This window comes from Euleptes europaea, chromosome 3 (genome assembly GCF_029931775.1).
Source record: "Euleptes europaea isolate rEulEur1 chromosome 3, rEulEur1.hap1, whole genome shotgun sequence".
In the NCBI taxonomy this organism is placed as follows: domain Eukaryota; kingdom Metazoa; phylum Chordata; class Lepidosauria; order Squamata; family Sphaerodactylidae; genus Euleptes; species Euleptes europaea.
Window position 1 is genome coordinate 15,301,019 of NC_079314.1, and position 12,373 is coordinate 15,313,391.

Sequence of the window (12,373 nt, forward strand, 5' to 3'; positions counted from 1 at the left end):
TGTATTTGATGTTATAATTTTATAATAATGCTTAATCTTAAAATCGTGTTTAACAAGTATTATATAGAAAACTTACAAATGCCCCATGCTCAGCCTGTGATCCCCTGCATTTCGCACATAAATAAGAAGAGGAGCTGCAGAATTTGTGCACTTGTTCAGATCAGCTGCACTGCATGAATGCACATTCATTCCATAGAGTTGGAGGGGCCATACAGGCCATCTAGTCCAACCCCCTGCTCAATGCAGTATCAGCCTAGAGCATCCCTGACAAGTGTTTGTCCAGCTGCTGCTTAAAGACTGCCAGTGAGGGGGAGCTCACCACCTCCCTAGGTAGCCTATTCCACTGTTGAACAACTCTTACCATGAAAAAATCCTAATATCCAGCCGGTACCTTTCCATCGTAATTTAAACCAATTATCGCGAGTCCTATCCTCTGATAATAGCCGTGCAAGAACAGATAGAACTGGGTATAATATTCAGGTTGATATTCTGCTAACCTGATTTTCTCTGAGAATGATTGGAGAATGGAAAAGGCAGGAAGCAGAAAGTTTAAGAAAGAGCCCTGCTGTTATGTCACTAATTCCCACACTCAGCCTTCCATCTCTTGCACCCTTTCAATGAATCAACTCACACTGGACATCTACGTTGACTGTATTTGATGATCCAGTCCCAATGCTGTTCTTTGCTTCACATCTATAAACACCAGAATGCCGGTCTCCTTTGGTTTCAAATTCAATTTTTTCATGATTCTGCCATTCATACTGCTGTTGGTCATCCTTATACCAAAGGTACTCAGCAACCTCCGGATTACTGCTATTGATCGCACACTCCAGAGAGAGCGTCTCTCCCTCTTCAATGATCAGCCGAACAACTTTAGGCACATCTGAAATAAGCAACCATCAGGGCAAAGAAGCAGAAGTCAGATAAGCTGAATTAAAAATGTGAATTAAAAAAGAAACTTGGTCTGCGGTCCAGGAAACAAAACCATTCTACCACTCCCTGATGCCCAGTGCAGTCACACGTGACTATAGCAGTAGGGCTGTTGGAAAAAAAAATTCGGGAAAATTCGGGTTCGGGTTTATTGGCCTTTTTTTCTGAGAAAACTCGAATGCTGAATTCCCCTGTACCAGTAAAGGTGGGAATTCGGCTTTAAATTCGAGATTCCTGAAAAATTCAGCCATTTAAATGCATTAAACCCCTTTCACAGCTTTTCAAAACTCTGGGGAGCATTTTTGCAGATAGAGGTCCCACATTTTCAGGGTAGCATGAAGGGACTCCCCTTGCAAGAACCCCTAAGTTTGGTGAAGATTGGGTGAGGGGGTCCAAAGTTATAAGGTCTGGAAGGGGTCGCCCCTCTTCCTCGATAGGAATGCATAGGAAGCGGCTGATTGAAAAGTTCTCACAATAGGAACAAAGGGGGATTTTTGCAAAGCTCCTGTGGGGGCATTTTTGCAGGTAGAGGTCCCAATTTTCCGGGTAGCTAGAAGGGACTCTCCTTCCAAGAACCCCAAGGTTGGTAAAGATTGGGTCAGGGGGTCTGGAGTTATGGGGTCTAGAAGGGATCACCCCCATCCTCCTCCATTGAAATGCATTGGCAAAGTGGCTGTGATCAGACTCTTTAAGATCTTTGCAATGTATCTCAATGGAGAAGCCGGGCTTTAAACAGTAGGTGGGAAAGTTCTCCCCACACCTCCATAGAGAGAAAGTGTATCACATTGTATCTCTATGGAGGCACCGGGCAAACTTTCCCACCCACTGTTTAAAGCCCGGCTTCTCCATTGTGATACATTGCAAAGATCAGATTAAAGAGTAACAGGCACTTTGCCATTGCATTTCAATGGAGGAGGATGGGGACAACCCCTTCCAGACCCCACAACTTTGGCACCCCAACCCAATCTTTACCAAACTTGGGGATTCTAGCAAGGAGAGTCCCTTCTAGCTACCCTGAAAATTTGGGACCTCTACCTGCAAAAATGCTCCCCCCAGGAGCAATGAAAAGACGTTCCCGAAAAAGCCGGATTTTTATGCTTTTTTTTCAGGAATGGCAAATCCAGCTTTGCCAACCTTTCGGATTTTGTGGACTCAGTAAACCCGAACCCGAATTTTACCAAATTGGCATTTATTCTGTATTTTTCTGGTTTGGTTTTTACCGAATCAATAGCCCTATATAGCACCAACTCAGTTCTCCTCTTATATGCTGCGCTCATTTACAACTGTTTGCTTGCAACATCCTACTTTTATAAGCCCTTGTGCCCCTTTGGGCCCCTGTCTTTTCAAAACAATTTGAAGCCTTCCCTGGGGTACATGTGTTTTATTCTTTTTTTGGGAGGGGGCATCCACCATCTAAGCCAGGGATCCCTAATATGGTGCCCATGGGCTCCATGGTACCCAACAAACATCTTTCCTGGTGCCCACCAAGGGCTTACCAAAAGTGGGTTGGTCCAAGGGAGGCTTTTGCCCAGAAGGGCTTCTGATTGGCTGTGCTTAAAACCCTTGCTTTGGCAGCAGCTGCCACCACAGCACAAAGATATTAACTGTGTGAGTGAAAGTAAGCGACAGCAGCCATTTTTGGATGGCTCTGTCTCCCATGGCAGCCATTTTGTGGCAGCTATTTTGTCTCTGCGCCCACCACACTATGTCAGAATTCAAAAGGTACCCACAGGCTCAAAAAGGTTGGGGATCTCTGATCTAAGCAAATTGCATTTCACATTGTGGCTGATCAGACTATATTCTGTTCAGGTCAAGCAGTATCTTCTTTTCAAGATGTTTCTCCCCATCCACCAGATCCCTCCTTACACAAAACTCACATTCCACGTACAACTGCATGGTGTTCTTGGATATTTCTGACCTATTTTGTCCCCTCAAGGAGCAGACCAGAGTCTTCCCATGGTCCTCCCAGGTTACTTGAAAACTCACGACTGTTTGGATCACTCCTTTACTGATAGTCATTTCTTGTGAAGGAAAATGTCTCTGTTCTAAACCACTAACAGTAAGTCTTAGCGGTTCCTCAGGGCAATAGTTTGGTACAGAGCAGGTCACTTGCATCCGCCCTTCTCGGATATCTTTAGGGTAGATGTCCATCCTAGGATGTGGAGGAGACTCTACAGCCAAAAATAAATGGAGAAATACCAAAGTACGGTTAGGGGGGAAATCTCAAAAAGATGTCCTTGCAGAAACATATGGCATTATCTGCTGGTTTCTGCCTGGACACAGAATATTTAGCTACACATCTAAAAATCAGCAGATACTCGAACATGCAGCACCAACCCACATCCTCTCACGCTGTTAAGATAGGAACTATAGGAGATACATTGACCTGCTACTGGGGCAAGGAAAAATCAGCCCAATTTCTGCCTGGCCCCTCCCCTGCCTCTCTTTGCATGAATGGACAGTGACAATCACAATTCAATTCAATACCTTTATTGGCATATACCATGTGACACATGTGAGGGGCTTCCTTGAATGCTCCAAGTGCTGCAACATCTAAGATGCCCCCCGTTCTCTCATGCTCAGTAAGGAACACATTTCCCATCAGATGGAAAGAACTGTGGTTACTTATTTATTTATTTTTAGCCTTATATCCCGCCCTTTTCTCCCTGGTCCACTGCAAAATCAGCTTCAGATGTCTTCCCATCCAGAACTCTTTCTTTGTGGTATCATTTCTCTTATGGTGTACAAATAATTTCTCAGTGACTTCTCATATGAAGGGTACAATTTATGGAAATGGGCTGCCAAGGGGTACACAAGTGAAAAAAGGCTGGGAACCACTGGCCTAGATCATCCTACAATCACATCAACCTCTCATTCACTTTCCGGGGTCATGCACTGTGTCCTCATATGAAACTGGGGGTGGTTGTTTTTGTTACCCCTCCTGAGTTACTCCTCCCCTGAGTTGAAGCCCAGGCACAATTTTAACAGGAGAGGCTTTTTGAGCATGTTCCCCATGCGAGCTTTAACCATTCAGTTTCTGCATGTCGAATATCTGTTACATGCATAAGAGCAGTAAAAGGGAAAAGGTTGCAATGTGAACATGAACGCAAGTCAAAATTGCAATGCTGTCACACAGTGGTGTAGCAAGGGTGGGGATGGGTTGGAAAGTTAGTACTGCACTCAAACAGGACACCTTGTGAGTCAGCTGGTCATCTGCTAGGAGGAAGCAGTCCCATCCATGTTCTCAAACCGCTAGCCTGCAGGACACACTGCCACTGATCTACCAATCACGACCTTCTGATAATCTGCAGTAGTGCTCAAAGGGAAGATCCATTTTCCCATTCCAGTATCTGGAAGCTGTCTCCCTCTTAGCCATGCTCCCCTAGCATCAGTCCAGAAGACTGCCAATTCAAATCTCACCTCATTGATCCCTTGAAACGATAACTTTTGTAAGGGATGAGGACGAGAGAGAAACGTCTCTACTAAATTCTTACCAGCAACATTCACTATAGCTTTGAGAAACCACTTCTCTCGCTGAACTGGGTGATTATTATAAGAAGCAAAAAGTATTGCCCGGTAGATGCCTGTGTCCTCTCTCCGGACTTGAGAGATCTTCAGGCTGCAGTCTTTGTTCTCTAAATTCCCCATGAAGTTTGCCTGAGGCTGAGAAGCAGACTGTGATCGAGCTTGGTCGTTCCTTGCAGAGCTGTTATACAATAAAGTACCAACATAATCTGTCCGGTATGCATCAAAAAATGGCTGAAAATACCAAAATAGTGAGGTGTCTCTGAGATCAGCCCCCATATATTGACCAATCTTGCAGGGAATCAACACACAAGATCCTTTCCAGGACACCAGGGAATCAGGGCTTATGGTCAGTGGGTTTGGATTACACAGGAAACCTGTAATGGAAGAAACAGATGGCAAAAATTGATCAACTTCCCCTGGTCCCCTAGAACCAAATATTACAAAGACACCTGAAGTTTCTATTGCTCTTTCTTCCAAAGGAAGCCAGTCCCCGAAATGCTACAACCACTCTGATATCATATAGACTTGACCGGGACCAAATAATTCTGAGCTAATTCTATTCATTTGGGGGGGGGGTGACTTTGGACTTAGCACCGCACTGTGTCACATGGCCAGCTGTTTTTCAGTAGCTGGAGGAATTTCCTATACACTTTCTGCTGTAGTTTGAGTCGGGGTTGTCAGTGGTTCTGAAAGAGTAAGTCAACCCCCCATTTAGGTTTGTACAAGACTTGGATCTTCTTGCTGTACCTCTTTGGATCCTACCCTGTATCCATCCATGACAGGCAGAGCTAAGAAAGGGGCCCCAAAGCAGCCAATAAAGGCGGTGCTCTGAATCTTCCAAGAGGAACTACAGGGGGACTCAGGAGTTGAAAAGCAGACGTGAGGGAAGATGGAGTTAGGTAATGAGGGTTCATTTCATAAAAGTGTTAATATTAATATTAATTAATTAATAATAATATTAATAAGTGGTTGTGTTTTCAAAATAATAAACTTCATTTGTGTTCACTTTTTAAAAGAAATCATCTTGTGTCTGTCATTTTTAACCTCAGTGACCGTTCAAAGCCAGAGTGTTTTTTGTTTTTTTAAAAAAAAAACTCTGTCCCAGGTCCAGGCCCCTCGAATCCAGTTTATATTTTTCTTTTTAATTTCCTGCTGGGAACCTCAGTGCAGTGGGTTAGGTGATAAATTGAAATGGTCGCAAGAAGGATGAACCCTGTGTGGTCTGGTGGGAAGCCCCCAAGGATAATTGTCATATTATTATTATTTTTAGATTATTATTTAGATTATTATTTGGCCTCTTTGTGTTACTTCTTTTATTCCTTTCGGTCTTTTGGTGCGGCCATGCAGTTTCCCACATTGACTAGAACCCAGACTGCTCTCCAGGGAAGTTCTGACAACCTACCATCTTCTCTGGGACCCTGACCTCAGGTGTGGAATAGGCATGCCGGGCTAGGACTAAGGGGGTGCATTTAGGGCAAGGCCATCACCCCAGCCTTGCAGTGTAGTCATTGCCATGGCAACAGCAACACAGGCATGCCAGGCAAAAGACCTAGACACCTTAATTGGTTTTTTTTCGGGGAGGGGGGGTCTTCGTATGCTTAGCTCTGGCCAGCCTCGTCAGAACTCGGAAGCTAAGCAGGGTCAGCCCTGGCTAGTATTTGGATGGAAAATCTCCAAGGACTACCTGGGTCCTTATTCAGAGGCAGGCAATGGCAAACCACCACTGAACGTCTCTTGCCTTGAAAACCCCCAAATGGGTCACCATAAGTCAAATGTGACTTGAAGGCCAAAAAAAGTTTACCAACCTCCAAGTGAGTCCTCCTGGAGTTCTCTCGGATTTACAACCGATATCCAGATTGCAGAGATCAATTCCTCCGGAGGAACTGAGCAACACCCTTATTCCAACCCTACACTGATGTCATTGTCATGGCAATAGATGGGTCAAGCAGAACACCAGCATATTTCAATAGCTCTGGGGGTCTTTGTGAGCTTGCCTCAGACTATTTAAATATCAGTCAAACCAGAACTGGAGTGGGAGAGTCCATTCAAGATAAAATGGGAAAAGGCTCTTCTCAACAATGAGCATGAGGAGGACATGGTTGCTGGCCAATCCCCTCCCCTCCTAATCTGCAGCACACTAAGGCTGCCTCAAGACGTCCAGGACAGAACAAGGATTTAAAAGCTCTAATTGTGATTCCAGACCCCTCCCAGATCATTGGCATGTATAGTCTTACGGAATATGCATTTTCTTGAGAGTAAGTCCAATTATATTCTGCCAGGAAACGTTTCAGCTTGTTGCCCCATGAGACATCCAATGCAGTCTTGGATCCTTCTTTCCTATTCTCCCCATGGACCAAGGAGAGAAGAGGAAAGACTTGACTCATTCCATCCCACTGACACACATCATTACCCGGAAGGAAGAGCAGCCAAACCAAATGCTTCATTGCGAGCTCCGGAAGAGGCCAAGCCTGGGGAAAGAAAAATTAATTATCTCTCTCATTCACCTTGATTTTTACCACTATCCAAATGGTAGGAGGGGCAAGGAACCTGGCCAATACAAATGCGCTGCAGCTCAGTCAGTGGGCCTAGCACATGGTTACTCTTTCCTCGGTCACAGAGATCCAGAAATTCCAACCACACTTATCAGCCAGTTTGGGAAACCAGCTATTTTTTTAGCATTTCCACTGGCCTGCCAGAAAGAGCTTGGGCTATAATGAACACTTTTTTTTATTTGTTTGTTTGTTTGCTTGCGTCATTTATTAATTTTATTAGATTTTTATCCCTCCCTTTCCTGACCGAGGTCGGGCTCAGGGCAGCTCACATCCAGCAATATCCAAGTTGAAACAATATCGGAATAATAAATAGTTACCAATTAAAACCTAGAATATCCCAGAGTTAAACAGCTTAAAACCAAAAATCCGGATGGTGCTTACATACCAGTACCGATGACTAAGCAGTCAAGTGAGAAGGCAAGGCAGGCTGCAATAAGATGGAGTAAGAGGCCAGCTAAGATGGAACCAATGCCCAACACAGTTGGGAGCTGGAAAGCCAACACATTCAGAATGGGGAGAGCCCTCGCCCTCCTTAGCTATGAGTGCTGAAACCCTGAAGGCAGTTTTGTCAGCTGCTCACCATCTGGAGATGAAATGATCTGAATGAATAAAAGTGAAGGGATTAAAGCAAGAGGTTGTTCCCCTTTTCAGTTTTGGTTTCTATATTTGTGAGGCAGGAATGGGAGTTACTGGCATCTAGACCATTTGAGCTCAGACAGACTTCTCTTTTTTGGACTCTCTTTACGTGGCTAGTTGATTGAGATTTCAGATAATGTTTTAATCTGCTGTTAGTGAGCCAGGGTGGTCTAAGAGTGTCAGACTAGGATCTGGGAGCCTTGGGTTTGAATCCCTACTTGTGCCACGGAAGCTCACAGGGTGACCCTGGGCAAGTCACACCCTCTCAGCCTGAGCTACCATCTTTTTCCAATATGGAGTTAACATCAATACAGCTTCCTTCCATCGGTCTACCTTGCAGTCTCGTTAGAGATAATTTGGTAGTGACCCCAGAAAAAGAAACCTGATGTGATGAGCTCATGTCTGTTCCTGGTGTGAGAACATCACACCACATGACTGCTGAGACCATTTGTTGGTTTATTATTGCACACATTTCAACAAGGGCTTCCCGTTTTTGCTTTGACAAGTCAGCCAATTTCTTGGTGACTCATTATGCTGAAATGGGGGGACTGCTATTAACCTCTTTCGGTGTATTCAGTCAAATGAAATGATACCTAAGACCACCTGTCGAGCGACCTCAGATTATGATTTCGGATTTTGCTTTGATGAACTTAGGGTTGCCAATTTCCAGTTGATGGCTGAAGATCTCCTGCTATTACAACTGATCTCCAGACAACAGGGATCAGTTCCCCTGGACAAAAATGGCCGCTTTGGCAATCGGACTCCATGTCATTAAAGTCCTCCCCTCTCCAAACCCCACGCTCCTCAGGCTCCACCTATAAAATCTCCAGATATTTCCCATCCTGGAGCTGCCAACCCTACTCATTCCCCATCCCATGAAAGCCTGAGGAAAGCCCACCGGGGATTGGCTTATTCACTGGCCCCAACACAATTATATCAGAAGCAGTATCAGCTGAAGGTGTCTTTATTTCAGGGGTTACATCCAGAAGAGAAAATCTATTAGTGGTGGCAATACTGAACCCAGGAGTATCAGGCAGGGTTAAAAAGTCATCAGTTTGGCTTTGCTTGGAGTTTTGGGTGGGCATTATCTTGGTCACTTTTACCATGGCTAGGTGTGCAGCCTTACCCTCTGCTATGTTAGAAGGGAAATTCAAGAAGATACCCAGGGCAGAGAGACTATGCCCCTGAAAATCCGGGGATTTAGAAATCACTGAACATGTTCTCCTGAACTGTAACTATTACACTATACCCGTCCTAAGTTTATTGAGCCCCTCACATTGAGAATGGGACTCGACAGGGAAAGAGAAAAGATAGAAAAGCTCCTACAAGGAGATAATCCCTCAATCACCTTTCAGGTGATTTGTACGGCTGCAATGAAAATTCGTTGCCACAGAGTAGTCTCTTAGTCCAAATGGCAGATGTAACTCGAATATTATTTTTTTATTTTATTTTTTTTAAGTGACTTAAGACTCGGTCTGTAAACCTTTGTCGGCAGGACCATTTTAGTCCATGTATCTTGTTTTATCTGGCCAAGGGCCGCAAATAAACTATCTGATCTGATCTGGTCTGGTCTGATCTGGTCATTTATGTGCCCCCGTGGCTTCTCAGCCCAGTAAAAAGTGTAGTCCAGAATAGTTCAAGGCAAGGTGGGCACAGATGTATTAGGGTGAAAACGTATGGTCGCTTTATCCTCCTTTAATCCCTGTTTCAACCAGGATTCAGCCAGAATCGAATGCATGCATTTTGCCTAATGTGCGTTCAATCCTGGCTAAAACAGGGATTCAAGGGGGATAAAGCGACCATGCATTTTCGCCCTTAGTTTACTGTCCTTCCAGAAGCTAACTCCTGGAACATACGGCAAATTTCAGTTGCTCTCAGGATCGCTTACCTTTGCTAATGTGTCAGACCAGAATTCTTTAACGTAATATGGCAGGAGGATATCTGCTAGAACTGGAGTCACACCTGGAGTCTTCTTGCTCTAATGCAATAGGTAGAGCTACACTAAAATGATTGACATCTTTTCTTTTTTTAAAGGTTTTATTGTTAAACACGAAACATATTAACCTGAACATATAAACATTAAAAAATCAGATTATTACATTCTATGAAGCTTACTTTGAAATTACATTTCAATTATTAACTTCTTTGAATTACACTTCACTATGTTCTCAGTATATTTCCATATCTGACAATATATTTATTCTTAAACATGTATTACCTAAATTCTTATACTTTCTATTATTAATTATAGCTATATAATTAAAAAAGACATTCCATTTTTTCTTAAATTGAGCTATTATGTATAAAAGATGTTAGTTTTACAATAGTTGCATATTCTGTTAGTTTGTTCATCCATTCAGCCAGCTCTGGATATTTCTCTGCTTTCCACGTTGCTGCCTATATCACTCTCGCTGCCCGATTGACATCTTTTTTTCAATTTATTTTATGTAGATAAAATGTAAAACAGTGCCTTCCTCTCTCTAAAACCTTCCCAAATCATTTACAGGGCAATCCTAGACAAAATGACACCCTTCTACACCCATGGAAGTCAATGGTCTTAGAAAGGCATAATGCTTCATCCAGTCGAACTGTCCAACCATAATCAAGATTGCTCTAGGGCAGCATTTCCCAGCCTGTGGGACCCAAAGTAAAAGGGGGTGACAAAGACTGTAAAAGTGGGCCTCAGGCTTAACCAATTTAATTGATTTATGTGTGTTCTTTTTTTTAAAGTGGGTTCCCACACCAAGAACATTGGGAATGGTGGGTCACCATACCAAACAGGCTGGGAACCACTGCTCTATGGAATATTTCAGTTGTTGCTCCCTAGAACATCCCAATTATGAGCACTGCCATTTTGGGATGACTGTTATCTTATTGGGGACATATACCATACCAAAAATATTTGGACTGGTGGGTTGGACTGAGAGCCAGTGTGGTATAGTGGTTAAGAGTGGTGGACTCTAATCTGGTGAACCGAGTTGATGTCTCCCTCCTATACATGAAGGCTGCTGGGTGACCTTGGGCTAGTCACAGTTCACTCAGAACTCTTTCAGCCTTACCTACCTCATAAGGTGTCTCTTGTGGGGAGGAAGAGGGAAGGCGATTTTAAGTTGGTTTGATTCTCCTTAAAAGGTTGAGAAAATCTTACCATACCAAAAAATCTGGGAACTACTGCTCTAGGGATAGTCAAAGTTGTTGCTCCTGCCAACTTGGAATGTGTGTGTATCTTATTGGGCATATATACCCATATGCTGTTCTTTGAGGCAGTCTTTGCAGTTCATGACAACAGAGAACCCACTCTGTAGAGGGAGGAATTAATGTTTTCCTAGTGGTTTGCATGAGCACTGTTTCTCAACATTTGTTCCCCATCAAATAGCTAGTATTTTGACAACACACATGAACAACTGTGAATATGGCTGAGCTGCAGGAATACTTTATGAAAAGAAAGTCCTTTTTAATGAATGAGTTTTTTTAAAGAGTGTCAATAAGAAGGAACACTTGAAACAAGAAAGAGATACAAGGTCAAAGAATCAAAACAGATGAGGAAAAGGGTTGAAATCTCAACTGCTCCTCTACTGCTTCTCTATCTCGCTGGGAACCATGCATGTCCTCTGCCTAATTCGAAGTAGCTCTTTCCGAAGCTGGTCGGCGAGCTGGGTCACCGCAGATTTTAACTCTTTGAAGCTGTGGAGAATCTGGTTTTCTGAAGAAGAAAAAATGGGGATCCTCAGAGCCAAGCGACACGTATGGTGGTGTCATAATCAAGCTTTCCAAGGCGTACTTTAGGCTTATAAAGCATCTGGATTGGGGCCTTCTTGTAGGTTTCCCAATCGTTATTCCCTTAGGCTCCTATTACAAAAGAGTGTGGTATAATATGAATCCGTGTTCTCCCCCCCCCCCCCAAGACACACACAGGGATTAATAGTGATTTAAAGGGGAGATATTTTAACCAGGAAAATACTTCACAGGAAATGATTAACCTCCCCCCACCCACTGTTTCCCTAATGCTGTTCCCCTGATCCAAGTTGCCCCACTTGCTCTTTTTAAAGGTCAGGCAGATCTAGTCGCAGATTCCCAGTATCATGCATACCACAGCTTTTCACATCACAGGCAGCCAGGCCTGGCCCTAATGTTAGGCAGGATGCAGCAGCCCACCACAGGTTTATTATTAAAGGGAAACAAATTGTCATCTATTTGGTTTATGATAAGATCAACTGGTTGTTTAGCCACTCCCGCCTTCCATTCTTCTAGTCAATCAAGGAATTCACAGCTATGACTGGCATGCTTGCAACGCCTCTCCCAGACATGATCTCCTTCGGACAGCATGCTGCTGTGAGATTCAGGTGTAAACCAGGAAGTCCAGGGTTCAGATTCTAAACCTTCCATGAACCCAGTAGATAGCCTTAATAAGCCACAACCCCTCAGATCCAGCTCGTCCTTCCTCCTCATTCCACATCTTCAGAATGGGAATGCTCTTTACTCCTTCTAATAGCAAACAGGATGGCTGAGCACCTGTCGGTATAGAAGAGAAAATGGGCCACCCACAAACCAGGGAGAGGTTCTGCATGGCTGAAGGACTCCCTAGGTTGGCAGGGGGAAAAAATAGAGATTGCTTAAGGAGGCACAGAATGCTAAGAGCAGCTGAGGATCAGTTAAAGGAGGACGGGAAGAAAGGGAAAGGGCAGCTGGGAATTATCCTGCTCTACAGGCCCATAGAATACAGCCTT